Source organism: Strix uralensis, chromosome 15 (assembly GCF_047716275.1).
Source record: "Strix uralensis isolate ZFMK-TIS-50842 chromosome 15, bStrUra1, whole genome shotgun sequence".
Classification (NCBI taxonomy): domain Eukaryota; kingdom Metazoa; phylum Chordata; class Aves; order Strigiformes; family Strigidae; genus Strix; species Strix uralensis.
This window is the reverse complement of record NC_133986.1, coordinates 4918719-4929371: the sequence shown is the minus strand read 5'-3', so window position 1 is coordinate 4929371 and position 10653 is coordinate 4918719.

Here is a 10653-nt window from a genome sequence, read left to right as displayed (position 1 = left end):
GGCTTTGTTTACACAATCTAGCCTTAATACAAGTAGATCCTGATCTACAAGTATCTGGATGTGTTCATATACTTGGATTATTATGTCTGGAACTCAAAACCACTTTACACTGTGATCCTTAGTTCAGGGACAATGTAGAAGCATAGCCAAATCAATTCCTGCCTATGCACAATCTGGTTACTTAGCATTTGTTATTCAGCACATCCGACACATGGAGAACTGACATTTTATTAAGCATTTCTCTAAGCAGAGTGTAGCAACTACCTTGTCAAATTCCAATATCCAGCTAGTAAATTCATTAGAGATAAAGAAGGTGCAGCAGTTTGATTCAGTTCACTCCAACACAAGCCCCAAAGATCACCTCTAAGAACAAGCACTGTAGGTAATGGAAGGTATGTTGTCTGGAATAGTCTTACAGACTCATGAGAACCACTCTAAGAATATTTATTTTCATCTATTTAACACTATAATATTTTAGAATATTTATTTTAAGAATATTAGGATAGCCAGTGGGATTACAGAGTATTCTGATATAGCATCTGAGGAATATCTGTTTAGTTTTTCTTGTACTGTGTGGACCAATATTGATTTGATAATCAAAAATAAAATAGCATGAGAGCAAGCCTGGGAATGAACAACATTACATCAGAATAACTGAGAGTCAGTTATGAATTTCAATGCTTCAGGGGTTAAATACTCAAGGGTTTGTGATGCCCTTAAATAATTCAGTCTATGTCCTTTCAGTAGATGTCTGATCCATCACTAGTTATTCACTAACACTTTGAAGACTGGAATAGTGTCAGATCTCAAATTAGAAAATTTCCTTTTAATGTCACTCGCGTTAATTTCTGTCATATTATTTCAGGTTATTTGTCACATCTCAAACTAGGTAATATTAAAAGCACAAAAAAGAATCTTCTCTTTCTTGATAACTCAGTATGCCATATGAAAGAAACAAGCAATTCTGCTTTTGACATACACAGCCCCATTGACTTCAAAATGGGAAAAGTGATGTGCCCAAGGATATGGCAATCGATAAGGGAGACTTCAGGACCTCCTGACTTCTCACTCTAGCAAAGCTACATAAAAATACAGTTCAAAGCATTATACAATTGGTAATATTACTATACTACACCAGTTTATTAAAAATGTATCCTTGTACTTGATCTGAAAATAAAATAAAAGTTTATGGCCCATGACAAAAGGAAGAACAAGGGATAAGTGTCAAATTGTAACTCTACTACCAGATGAAAAGAATCTAATGTAGACCTGCCAGGTTTTGAAAATAGACAACTGAACTGGGAAATCCCTTCAGTCTTGTTATGACATCACTACATAAATCCTTATGATGTTATATGGCTCCAAAAACATTATGCAAACAGCTGTGAAAAAAGCATTGAAATAAGATCTTTAACACATGAAACTGTGGCATAATCAGATTTTCTTGCTTGATATATGTCACATTCTCCTGGTGAAGATCTCTGTGCTAGGCAAATGATTTCCTGCTTACCTGAGTTGATTCTTAATGAGAATGAGTTTCTTAATGAGTTCTTTCAATTTGTGAATTATTTCCAAGTAGATGTTGATAACTGTTTTGTTTGCAATGGATAATGCAACACAACAACACCAAAAGCAAAATGCCTTAGCCACATTTCTTCCTCTTATCAGTGAGGGGACACAGTAAGAGACCTGTTTTCCCAATACATTCCAACTATTGTGTGAATAATGACATGGCGATAAATATTGCTAGTCTGTTTGTGACTAGGACTTATTACTGTGAACCTGGACATGCTGTGGAACATTGACAATTTATGTCAGTAAAAACAAAGAAACTAAAAGCACTGGAGATCTCACAGTTAAAACACATTGAGTAGTACCACTGTGGCACAAAACCAAAGGTCCTCAACCATTGCAAAACAATGTAGCAAGAAATCAATCACAGAATCAAAATGTTATTAGCAGGAATTAGCTGTATAATACTCTCTAGTCAAGTGTTCCCTCCCTTGCAACCTGGCTTGCCATGTTTCCTTCTACAGTGAAAGCCTAAGATGTCTGAAAGAGGGCTATTCAAGGAACAGATATTTGAAACTCATCTTAAATTTCACATCAGTAGAGTTATACAGATGGAGAGCAATGTACAGCACAAGCTTCTTCCCAAAAGAAAACAAGAAATAAAGAAATATAAACTCGCTGAATTAAGCAGAAATGGACTGTGTCCTAACAATGAAACTTTTCATTATTTATCAACTGTTATCCAGTTTAATGACTGGTTCTGATTACAGTTACTGCATCTCTGTCTCAACAGGTATGGACATTGTTAACAGAAAGATATATCATGCTGGATCCAGCAGCCCAAGAGAGATGAGGCTTCTGCAGCTCCACACCCCCGGGTCCAACCAGCAGCAAGGCTGAAGACATATGCACAGTAGGCATATGCACACAGAGCACATATATACACTACATATATACATGGCTGGCCACACAGATCAGCCACCCCAGTAGCTGGCACTTGATTGATTCACTCCAGGTTCTCCAGTCGCTGGCACCCAGGCATGTGGGCCCTCTGGAAGATAGGAGAGACTGTGCTGATCACACAGTGTCACATATCCCTAGGGAGTGACCTCTCACAGTCCAAAAGGTGCTCCACTGTTGACTCATCTTGATGGGGTTTCACACCTGGAAACTGGGGCTGAGGGGGACAGTCCTGGGGAGGGCCAAGACAGGGGGGTGCAGACAGGCTTTTCTCCTAACAGACATGAGCCAATAATATAGCTGAATATTTATGAAGCATCAGTTTCTGCTGTTCACACTTACTCAGAAAAATTAAAAATGCCAGACATCATCTGTGTGTTAAACACAGGGATGTGTACAGGCTCTCTCATAAAGTCAACTGTCAATCCCATCTAGGTCTCATCAGGCTTGAACCCCACAATGCTTTATAAATTTTACCTACTCTTTAGCAAAACTCCAAGAGAAGAATAGTCTTTCTTTAGCACCCATTTAATGCATCAAGGATTGCCAGGCTGACAAATCTTACTGCCCTTTCACTCTCTTAATTGATGCTCAGGATTTTAGGTTGTGTAACTCCTTTTAAAACTTTCAGGTAAAAAACAAAAACAAAACCAAACCAAACCAAAACAAAAAAACCCAACCAAAACAAACAAACAAACAAAACCTAGTTATTTGGGTATTTTACATTTGTATTTAGAAGTTTTATAAACTAGCTTTCTTCCTCCTTTCCTTACCACATTTTCTGGCTACTGACAGTAGCAGGAAGAGAGGCATTCTTGCATATTTTTGATGATGATATTGCTAGCAATTCACATCTACTACACAGAAAGTCTTTTGAAGAACAATTGTACTCACTTTTTCATGTCAGTGACTCTGTTCTCATTCTTTTCACACAATAGCACCTAAAATCATGACTACTTTTCCAAATTGTGTGCATAGCATTATGCCCACCTTATTCAAGTTTGCAGATTAAAAATTTCAGTATGCATACATCCAGTTATTCGGTAGTTTTGCTCTAATGCTAACTGGACACATTCTCACTTTTGGACACACATAATGCCACACACAAGTTTGAAAGTCATTATCAATAATTGATAAATGCTAGTGACATTAGGTACTGAGAACCATCATCAGTCATCTTCTGCTTAAGACGCTAAGTGGATGTTTTCGATACTGCCTTTGACTTAAATGCACAACTGCATGAACCTTTTTAAAAAGTCCTCAGCTGAAGGACATATGGCAAAAGCTAGTTAGTGCACTGCATAACTATGAAATGCTCACATTCTGCAGTGAAGAAGATAACATAAATATCTTCTGAAGGACAACTGTCTCTCTTTGGAAAAAACTATGCTACATGAGTAAGTCCCTCCAGATCAGAAAAAGGTACGATAAAGTCTATAAATAAGCTATCACTGGTATTTTTAAATGTTTCTTTGGCTGGCTTTCCACCTTTGCTGAGCACAACACTGAGTCTATTTTACCGCTGTTTGAGCAAGAATCACAAAAACCCAAGAGAATGAAATTGATATTGTGACAAGAAATGCACATATGAGTAATGAAACTCACAAAGTCTGCTTTCAATGTAGAACAAAAGATAATTTCCCCTTTCACCTCTTCAGCTCAGACAGCCTTTGGCATTTATTGAGCTCAATGTTTTGATTTCAAGTAATGTTTTTCTTTGGCTGGATGAGAATGACCTTTATGTGGCACCTGCACTAAAGTAAAATTCATTGAGAAACCAAGGCCAGACAGATTTTCCTGGTGAACACTTGAGTTTCCAAAACAAATCACGATGTAATTCATTGCAAGCAATACTTTCAGGAACCCAGCTTTAGTTATCTAAATTAAAATCTCCACAAGTTAGGTTTCCTAAATCTAATTTACTCTTTAGTACACTAATGTGTTCTCAGGTAGCTCACCAGAATAAGCTACAAGTCTGTGTAACAGTTGCCTAAGTTGCATCTTAGGCTCTGAAATTCCACCTAACTTGAAAAACTTCCTGCATTTGAACAGTCCTTCCTAAATGCATAACTCTTTCATGAAAGAGACAAAGTCTAAATCACAAATGGGCTTTTCAACAGAAGAACCCTTCTCATTTGCCTATATACAATTAACAGCACCAATTCATGCAAATCAAAGTTCTTGTGCTTAGTTTCAAAATTCTTTTATGAGTGGCTTCCCATGATCTTTATGATATAAGTATCCTGAAATCTATTCAACTCCCATCTAATTTAAGAACATCTCTGGGCTATGTCCCTTCCAGGAATTTGAGATGAGATGAAATGGAGGCAGCTACTTATCATGTGGGAATGCCTTGATACCAAATATATTCAAACAGCATTGCTGCTGAACTATAAATAAATATCTTCTGCAAACATCAGTGTTGTATAAGTGTCTCATTGTATATGAGCTGCAGAACTTATGCCTTACCCCATATGATATTGTGATGCAGTGACATTTCGCGGAAGGAAAAAGTGAAGACAAAGAATATTTATTTGCCAGTGATTATGTTAACATCAAATAGTAAAATGCATGGAAAGGTAATGATCTTTTGCACTTTTAATAGATAATAGACTTATGAAGAATGCTGCTGAACAAATCATCAATCTTACTTGCCAATCTAACTATAAAATTGCTCTTTGCAACCTTCTACTGACTGTCCCTTCTCTATTGCATTAACCGTAAGCTATTTGCCATCACTTTCAAAGCTCTTTGTGATTGATCCTTCCTACCCATCATCTCTCATCAAGAATTTAGAGGCCTCCAAACAAGCTATAGTGACAGTTTCCATCACCTAGTTGTTAATTTTTCAGACAAGCACCTCTATACTTTCTGTCAAGTTAAGAGCTGACACATCCAAAAAGGCACTTTCTGGTTCTCCTTCATATTTTCCCTTAAAACTCTCCTTTGCTATGATGTCAGTAAGAAGAATATTGCAGTCTATGTAAATAGATACTTAACATGTTGATCAAGAATATTAAATCATCTCCTTGACAACCTGTCTATAAGTACCTTTGTGTTATTTTAAAGCCATAAATTTTTTACTCCTCTTGATAATGCTTTAATGCTTGGTGGTTTATTCTCTTACAACAAGATAAAGGTGCAGGTCTCCCTCTGAGGTAAAGGGAAAGCACTCACTAAAACCAGATTTTAATCTAGAGTAATATAACAACAACTCCACAAGATGGCATTACACTACACCCAGGTGGAGGAATACAAGGCACTGGCACACACTCACTCTCTTGACTGCTTATTTTCAGGGAGGATTCAGTAGTCCCCAAATCATCTGTAAATAGCCAGCACACAGAAAACTGACATCCCACTCTCTGCTCTGGAAAGTAAGATGAGAAAACATATAAAGGGAATGAAAATGCAGAAACCTACAGTTTTTCCTTTTAGAAAACACTAAATACTCACTTCATAGATGATATTTTATATAGAAACAAACTGCATGTGAACAATGTATGGGATACTATAGGCTCATTGTCACTGCAGAACCAGTTCAATTACACCCTGAGCACTGATGCTCACTCAGTTCCTACCAAACACAATTCTCTAGCTGAAGCAATGTTTTTCACTCAAGCTGACTGGCCCATAAGGGGTGCAGGTTGACTTTTAAGTATAGTGAAAATTAGTGTACCACCAAAATGGGGACTTAGCCTCTCTGTGCAATTAACAAAAGTATCCAGTCAGCTGAAGGACAAAACTGCAGTGCAGTTTGGTGTTATCCTGAGAGTCAAATAAATTTCTCTTAAATTATTGCCAGTGCAGGTGATGCATACTACCTCTGAAGTAAAAACATGGCATTTATGAGATTTCAGAGGCCTATTGCAGTTAAGCCAGGATCACACCAAGATTAAGACAGTATCTTCTCAGAGGCTTTGGTTGAGAAGCAGTCTTGAAGGATGCATGCAGAGGCTGAGACAGAATTCTACAACAGGAAAAAGATCCTATGAACTGTAACATCTCAGAGGCTGAGCAAGATAATCTAGGCGGCTAGAACTATTCCAGGTCTCTAATTCTACCTGCACTAGTTCCAGATAAAACAGATTTGTATCAAAGCTGTCACTTGTTTAGTCATTGTTCTGTTCGATGGTACATAGTCATGGAATCAGCAGTACAGTGTGCACTAAACTCCCAGTGCTAGGAAAGTCTCATATCTCCCAATAAAAAGAAAGCTAACTAATGTAATCTATCTCTTTCCCAGAGATCAAGTGATGGGAGAATCTATTAAAACAAATACCCATGGCAGCTTCTGCTTTATTGTTAGTTCCACCTGAAACACTGCAAGCCACATCTAATACAAAGCCACCTGCTTACTTCAACGGGCTCTGGATCAAGCCTTAGCTGAGGAAAACTTTGCAGTTATCTCTTTAACAAGGCACGCAGTTGATTAACAGCCCTCCCACCTGCTACTCTAATGGGAATGCTTTAATTTTTGTGCTTCTCAGGGCAGCAGATGTGCTTGTACAATCATCAGCAAGAAAACTTTAAAGAAAAGCTGTGTAACTGAAGCATCCGCTAGTGTATTTACACTGCTTAGCTACTACAGAAGATCCCAGTAACTTCAGTGGGGGCAGATCCTCATTTTGGGATCAAGCTGTCATGGTAGCTATTGAAATTCTGATTCTAAGAGAACAGCTGATCTTTTAGAATGTGGCTTTCTCCATATCGAAAAAAAATACTGATGTTAAAAAAACATGTAAGAGACAATAGTGTGAGAAAACTATAGCTCTGAAGACTTCCTGAACCAACAGAGGGGAGGGAATCTTTAACAAAGGGATCGTTGAATTTCCACAAACTGCAAGATACAATATGAGTTCACAGTTGAGAAGGTACTTGTTGGATTAAAAAACAGAGAAGGATATTAAGGAGTAATTGGTTAGGCAGAAGTAGAAGTTTGTGAAAAGGAAAAATTAAGTCTAAAAACAGCAGCATTATATACCCCACCATAAAGACTACAATTAGTATGTAACAGGGGAGGAACAGTCTGAGGCCATTTTGAGTAATAACATAGCAAGCAGCCTGAGTTCTTCAGTCTAGCCCTTATCTCATGCTACGCTTCAAAGAAAACTATGTGCATAACATCTTTCTTTCCCACTGCACTGGAATATGATGAAAGTCCAAAAAGCTGGACACATGCAGTGGGTCTTGCTTTCTGAGGAATAAACATAGGACTGAAGTAGAAAATTGCACAGAATATTTCTTCTTTGTGACTATAAGGGTCAGTTATCACATGGAAAATATACTATATCAATGTGAAATAAGTTCATAATGAATTATTAGATTTTATCCATTAGATGTTTCACAAGGAGTTGTTCATTATTTTGCAAAGGACCAAGCTTAAATTCTGATGGCCATATCCACACCACATTTATGTTGCTCTAAATCTAGAATAACTAAGTTTGAAAAATATTTCAAATTACATCTGACTACTGGAATTCTGTCCTGGGCTGCAGTGGCTTCGCCAGTCCTTAATAAAATTGATATATAAACCGATATTAACATTCAAAATTGATGAATCACAAGATGCTTAAACTACTAAAGACAACGTATCTGTAAAAAGTTTGGATTTTTTTTTTTCTGTCTGATAGCACAGAGAGCCATAAATGTCTCTTTAGATTTAATCCAAGTTTAATTTTATTTTCATTGTAAAGAACCAATGAAAAGTGGCAATGATCAAAAAACTGAACTGTAGGTTAGGATTCAGGGCTAGCATCAACACATTATTAAAGTGCAGTTCATGTGGAAAAAGGTACAAATGACATATTTCTACCTATAAGATCTGGCCCCAATCTGCTATTTACTGTGTATCTTTTTATGTCTGACAAAAAACACACTTACACTGTGTGTGCCACGGAGCAATATTCAACAGAAGGCTGAACTTGAATCTTCAGAAATTTACACTGTAAATTTCTACTTGTGACATTACAGCTTGATGCTTATCTTTTAAAACTGGGCAATGGCAATCAGAAAAAAAAAATTATATTTTAGATGTAGGCTGTTGATTAGGATTTTTGTTTTGACTGCATTACACTACTAATACAAATATTACTGCTCAGAATACTATGATATTTAAAAGAATAGAAGGCTGATTTTCACAATGGCACCACACTGTGATTGGAAGTACCTCTGAAGGTGAAAACTAAACGGGCTGATAGCACTTATTCCTTTTCCAATTATCCACGCTGCTTGTCACACAGAGAACTTTTCCTTCCCAAAACTTTTCTTTCCTTTCTGCTTCATCATACAGTTGACATTGCTACTAATAGCAGAAAAAACAGATATTGTTCCATAAATTATGCATCAATTAGTCAAGAGTCTGTTGCCCCAGGAAAGATGGGACAATAACATCCCTTATTTTAACTAACATGCACAGGAGAACCCTTCTTGCAAAGAAAAATTGTTGTCTGTGCTGTCTCAGCGTGTAGTCGTGGATCACCCAGTTAGCAACTCAGAAAGAACTCAGATCTTCCTCCAAAAAGCACTGCTCCAAAAGTCAAAAAAGCCCCTGCCACCAGAGCTAAGAGATTTCACTTAACTGACAACACTCCTGGAATATAACACGAATTCACACTAAGAATGGAATCGGGAACAAAGAGAAGCAATGGTTGCTCACTCTGTTTAATACGTATGATCAACACATGTATTTATAAAACAAATAAATCCACTTACTTTACAGAGGTTTTAAGCATACAGCTAAAATCCATGCTAAAATTTCATCTGCTCTAAAGAAAGTTGTAAGTAAATCTAATTTTGATTACACTGAATAAAATGCCATTTCTTCAAAAGTAACAAAGTGACACAAAGTATCTTCTACATATAAGCAAGCAAGGACTACAACTAGCAGAAATATAGCCAGATATATTATAATCTCATTCTATAACAGGCATGTTCCAGCACAAGAAGTTCTGTGTTTGATACAGGAAATATTTTTAAATTTTTAAAATAAATATAGGAAATAGAATTGAATGACTCCCAAAATACCTTCTGAATTTATAATCCCTGACTCTATGAGCCTATTTGTATCTGTGAAAGGCAACAAAAATTCAGTATCAAATTCAAAATGTCTATTCATTAAAAGTACACTCCTAATACTTCTGGGAGTCCTTTCCTCAGTGGCAACCAAGGTTAACCCTTCAGAAAGCAGGCAGTTGCTTATACCCTTCTCAAAACCTTTTTTCAGTAATTGTAAATAACTGCAACAGAAGAAAGGTAAGAGATTTGGGCCCACATTATTACATTCTAGCAAAACAAGGTGATGTGCTGACATTTCTTTCCCTTTAACAACATAAATAAGAGGATATTATTTCTCTCCTGCACTTATGTTCAAATGAGTGACTAGGAACATAATGGAAAGTGTAATTACATGGGTATGGCAACACGTAATTAGTAGGGTGAAACTGGTAAATCTTGTCTAAGTACTGCAGGCCAATCCAAATTGTCTGGTTCCTGGTATTTGAAAACCCCACCCACTCGGGTTAGTAATTTGAACTGAATATTTGATTGCAGATTCACTCTAATAACCCTCTTCAGGCTTTTCTTGGTTTCCTCAGAATTTAGAAAAAAACTAATTTGTCTATTGAATAAATATCTACCCCTAGCTGCTTTGCTGCATATATGTAATGGACTTTTAAATTACAATTTTAACCTGACCCTTTTTTTTCTGCCCCTTTTAACTCCATGATTCCTCTTTTTCTTTTTTTTTTTTTTACTACAGAACATTTAAATACACTTATTTCATAAAGACTGTAGTAATCCAAATTAATTTATCTCTATATCTAAAGTGCAGCGATAGAATTGTCTAATGATGCTGAATACCGTTTCTCAAATTTTAAACATACTTAGTTTAAATCTAGCATCGCCTTGTATAAAATTAAACGTTCAACTTTAAATCAGAAATCTACTACATAAGTAACTGCTTACGCTTTGGTTTTGCAATGTGACACAGCATGGAATTTTAGACCATCACTGACAAGAACTGAATAGAAAAAGTTTTGCGAAACATGCACAGCAGAGAAGTAACTGTAGTGATTTATCAGCTTATAGCCAAGACTAAGCATGTTGCTCTGGGAGACCAGAAAGTAACACCTTACACTGATGGAACATCAACATGTGACTGCTGACACATCTCTAATTTGT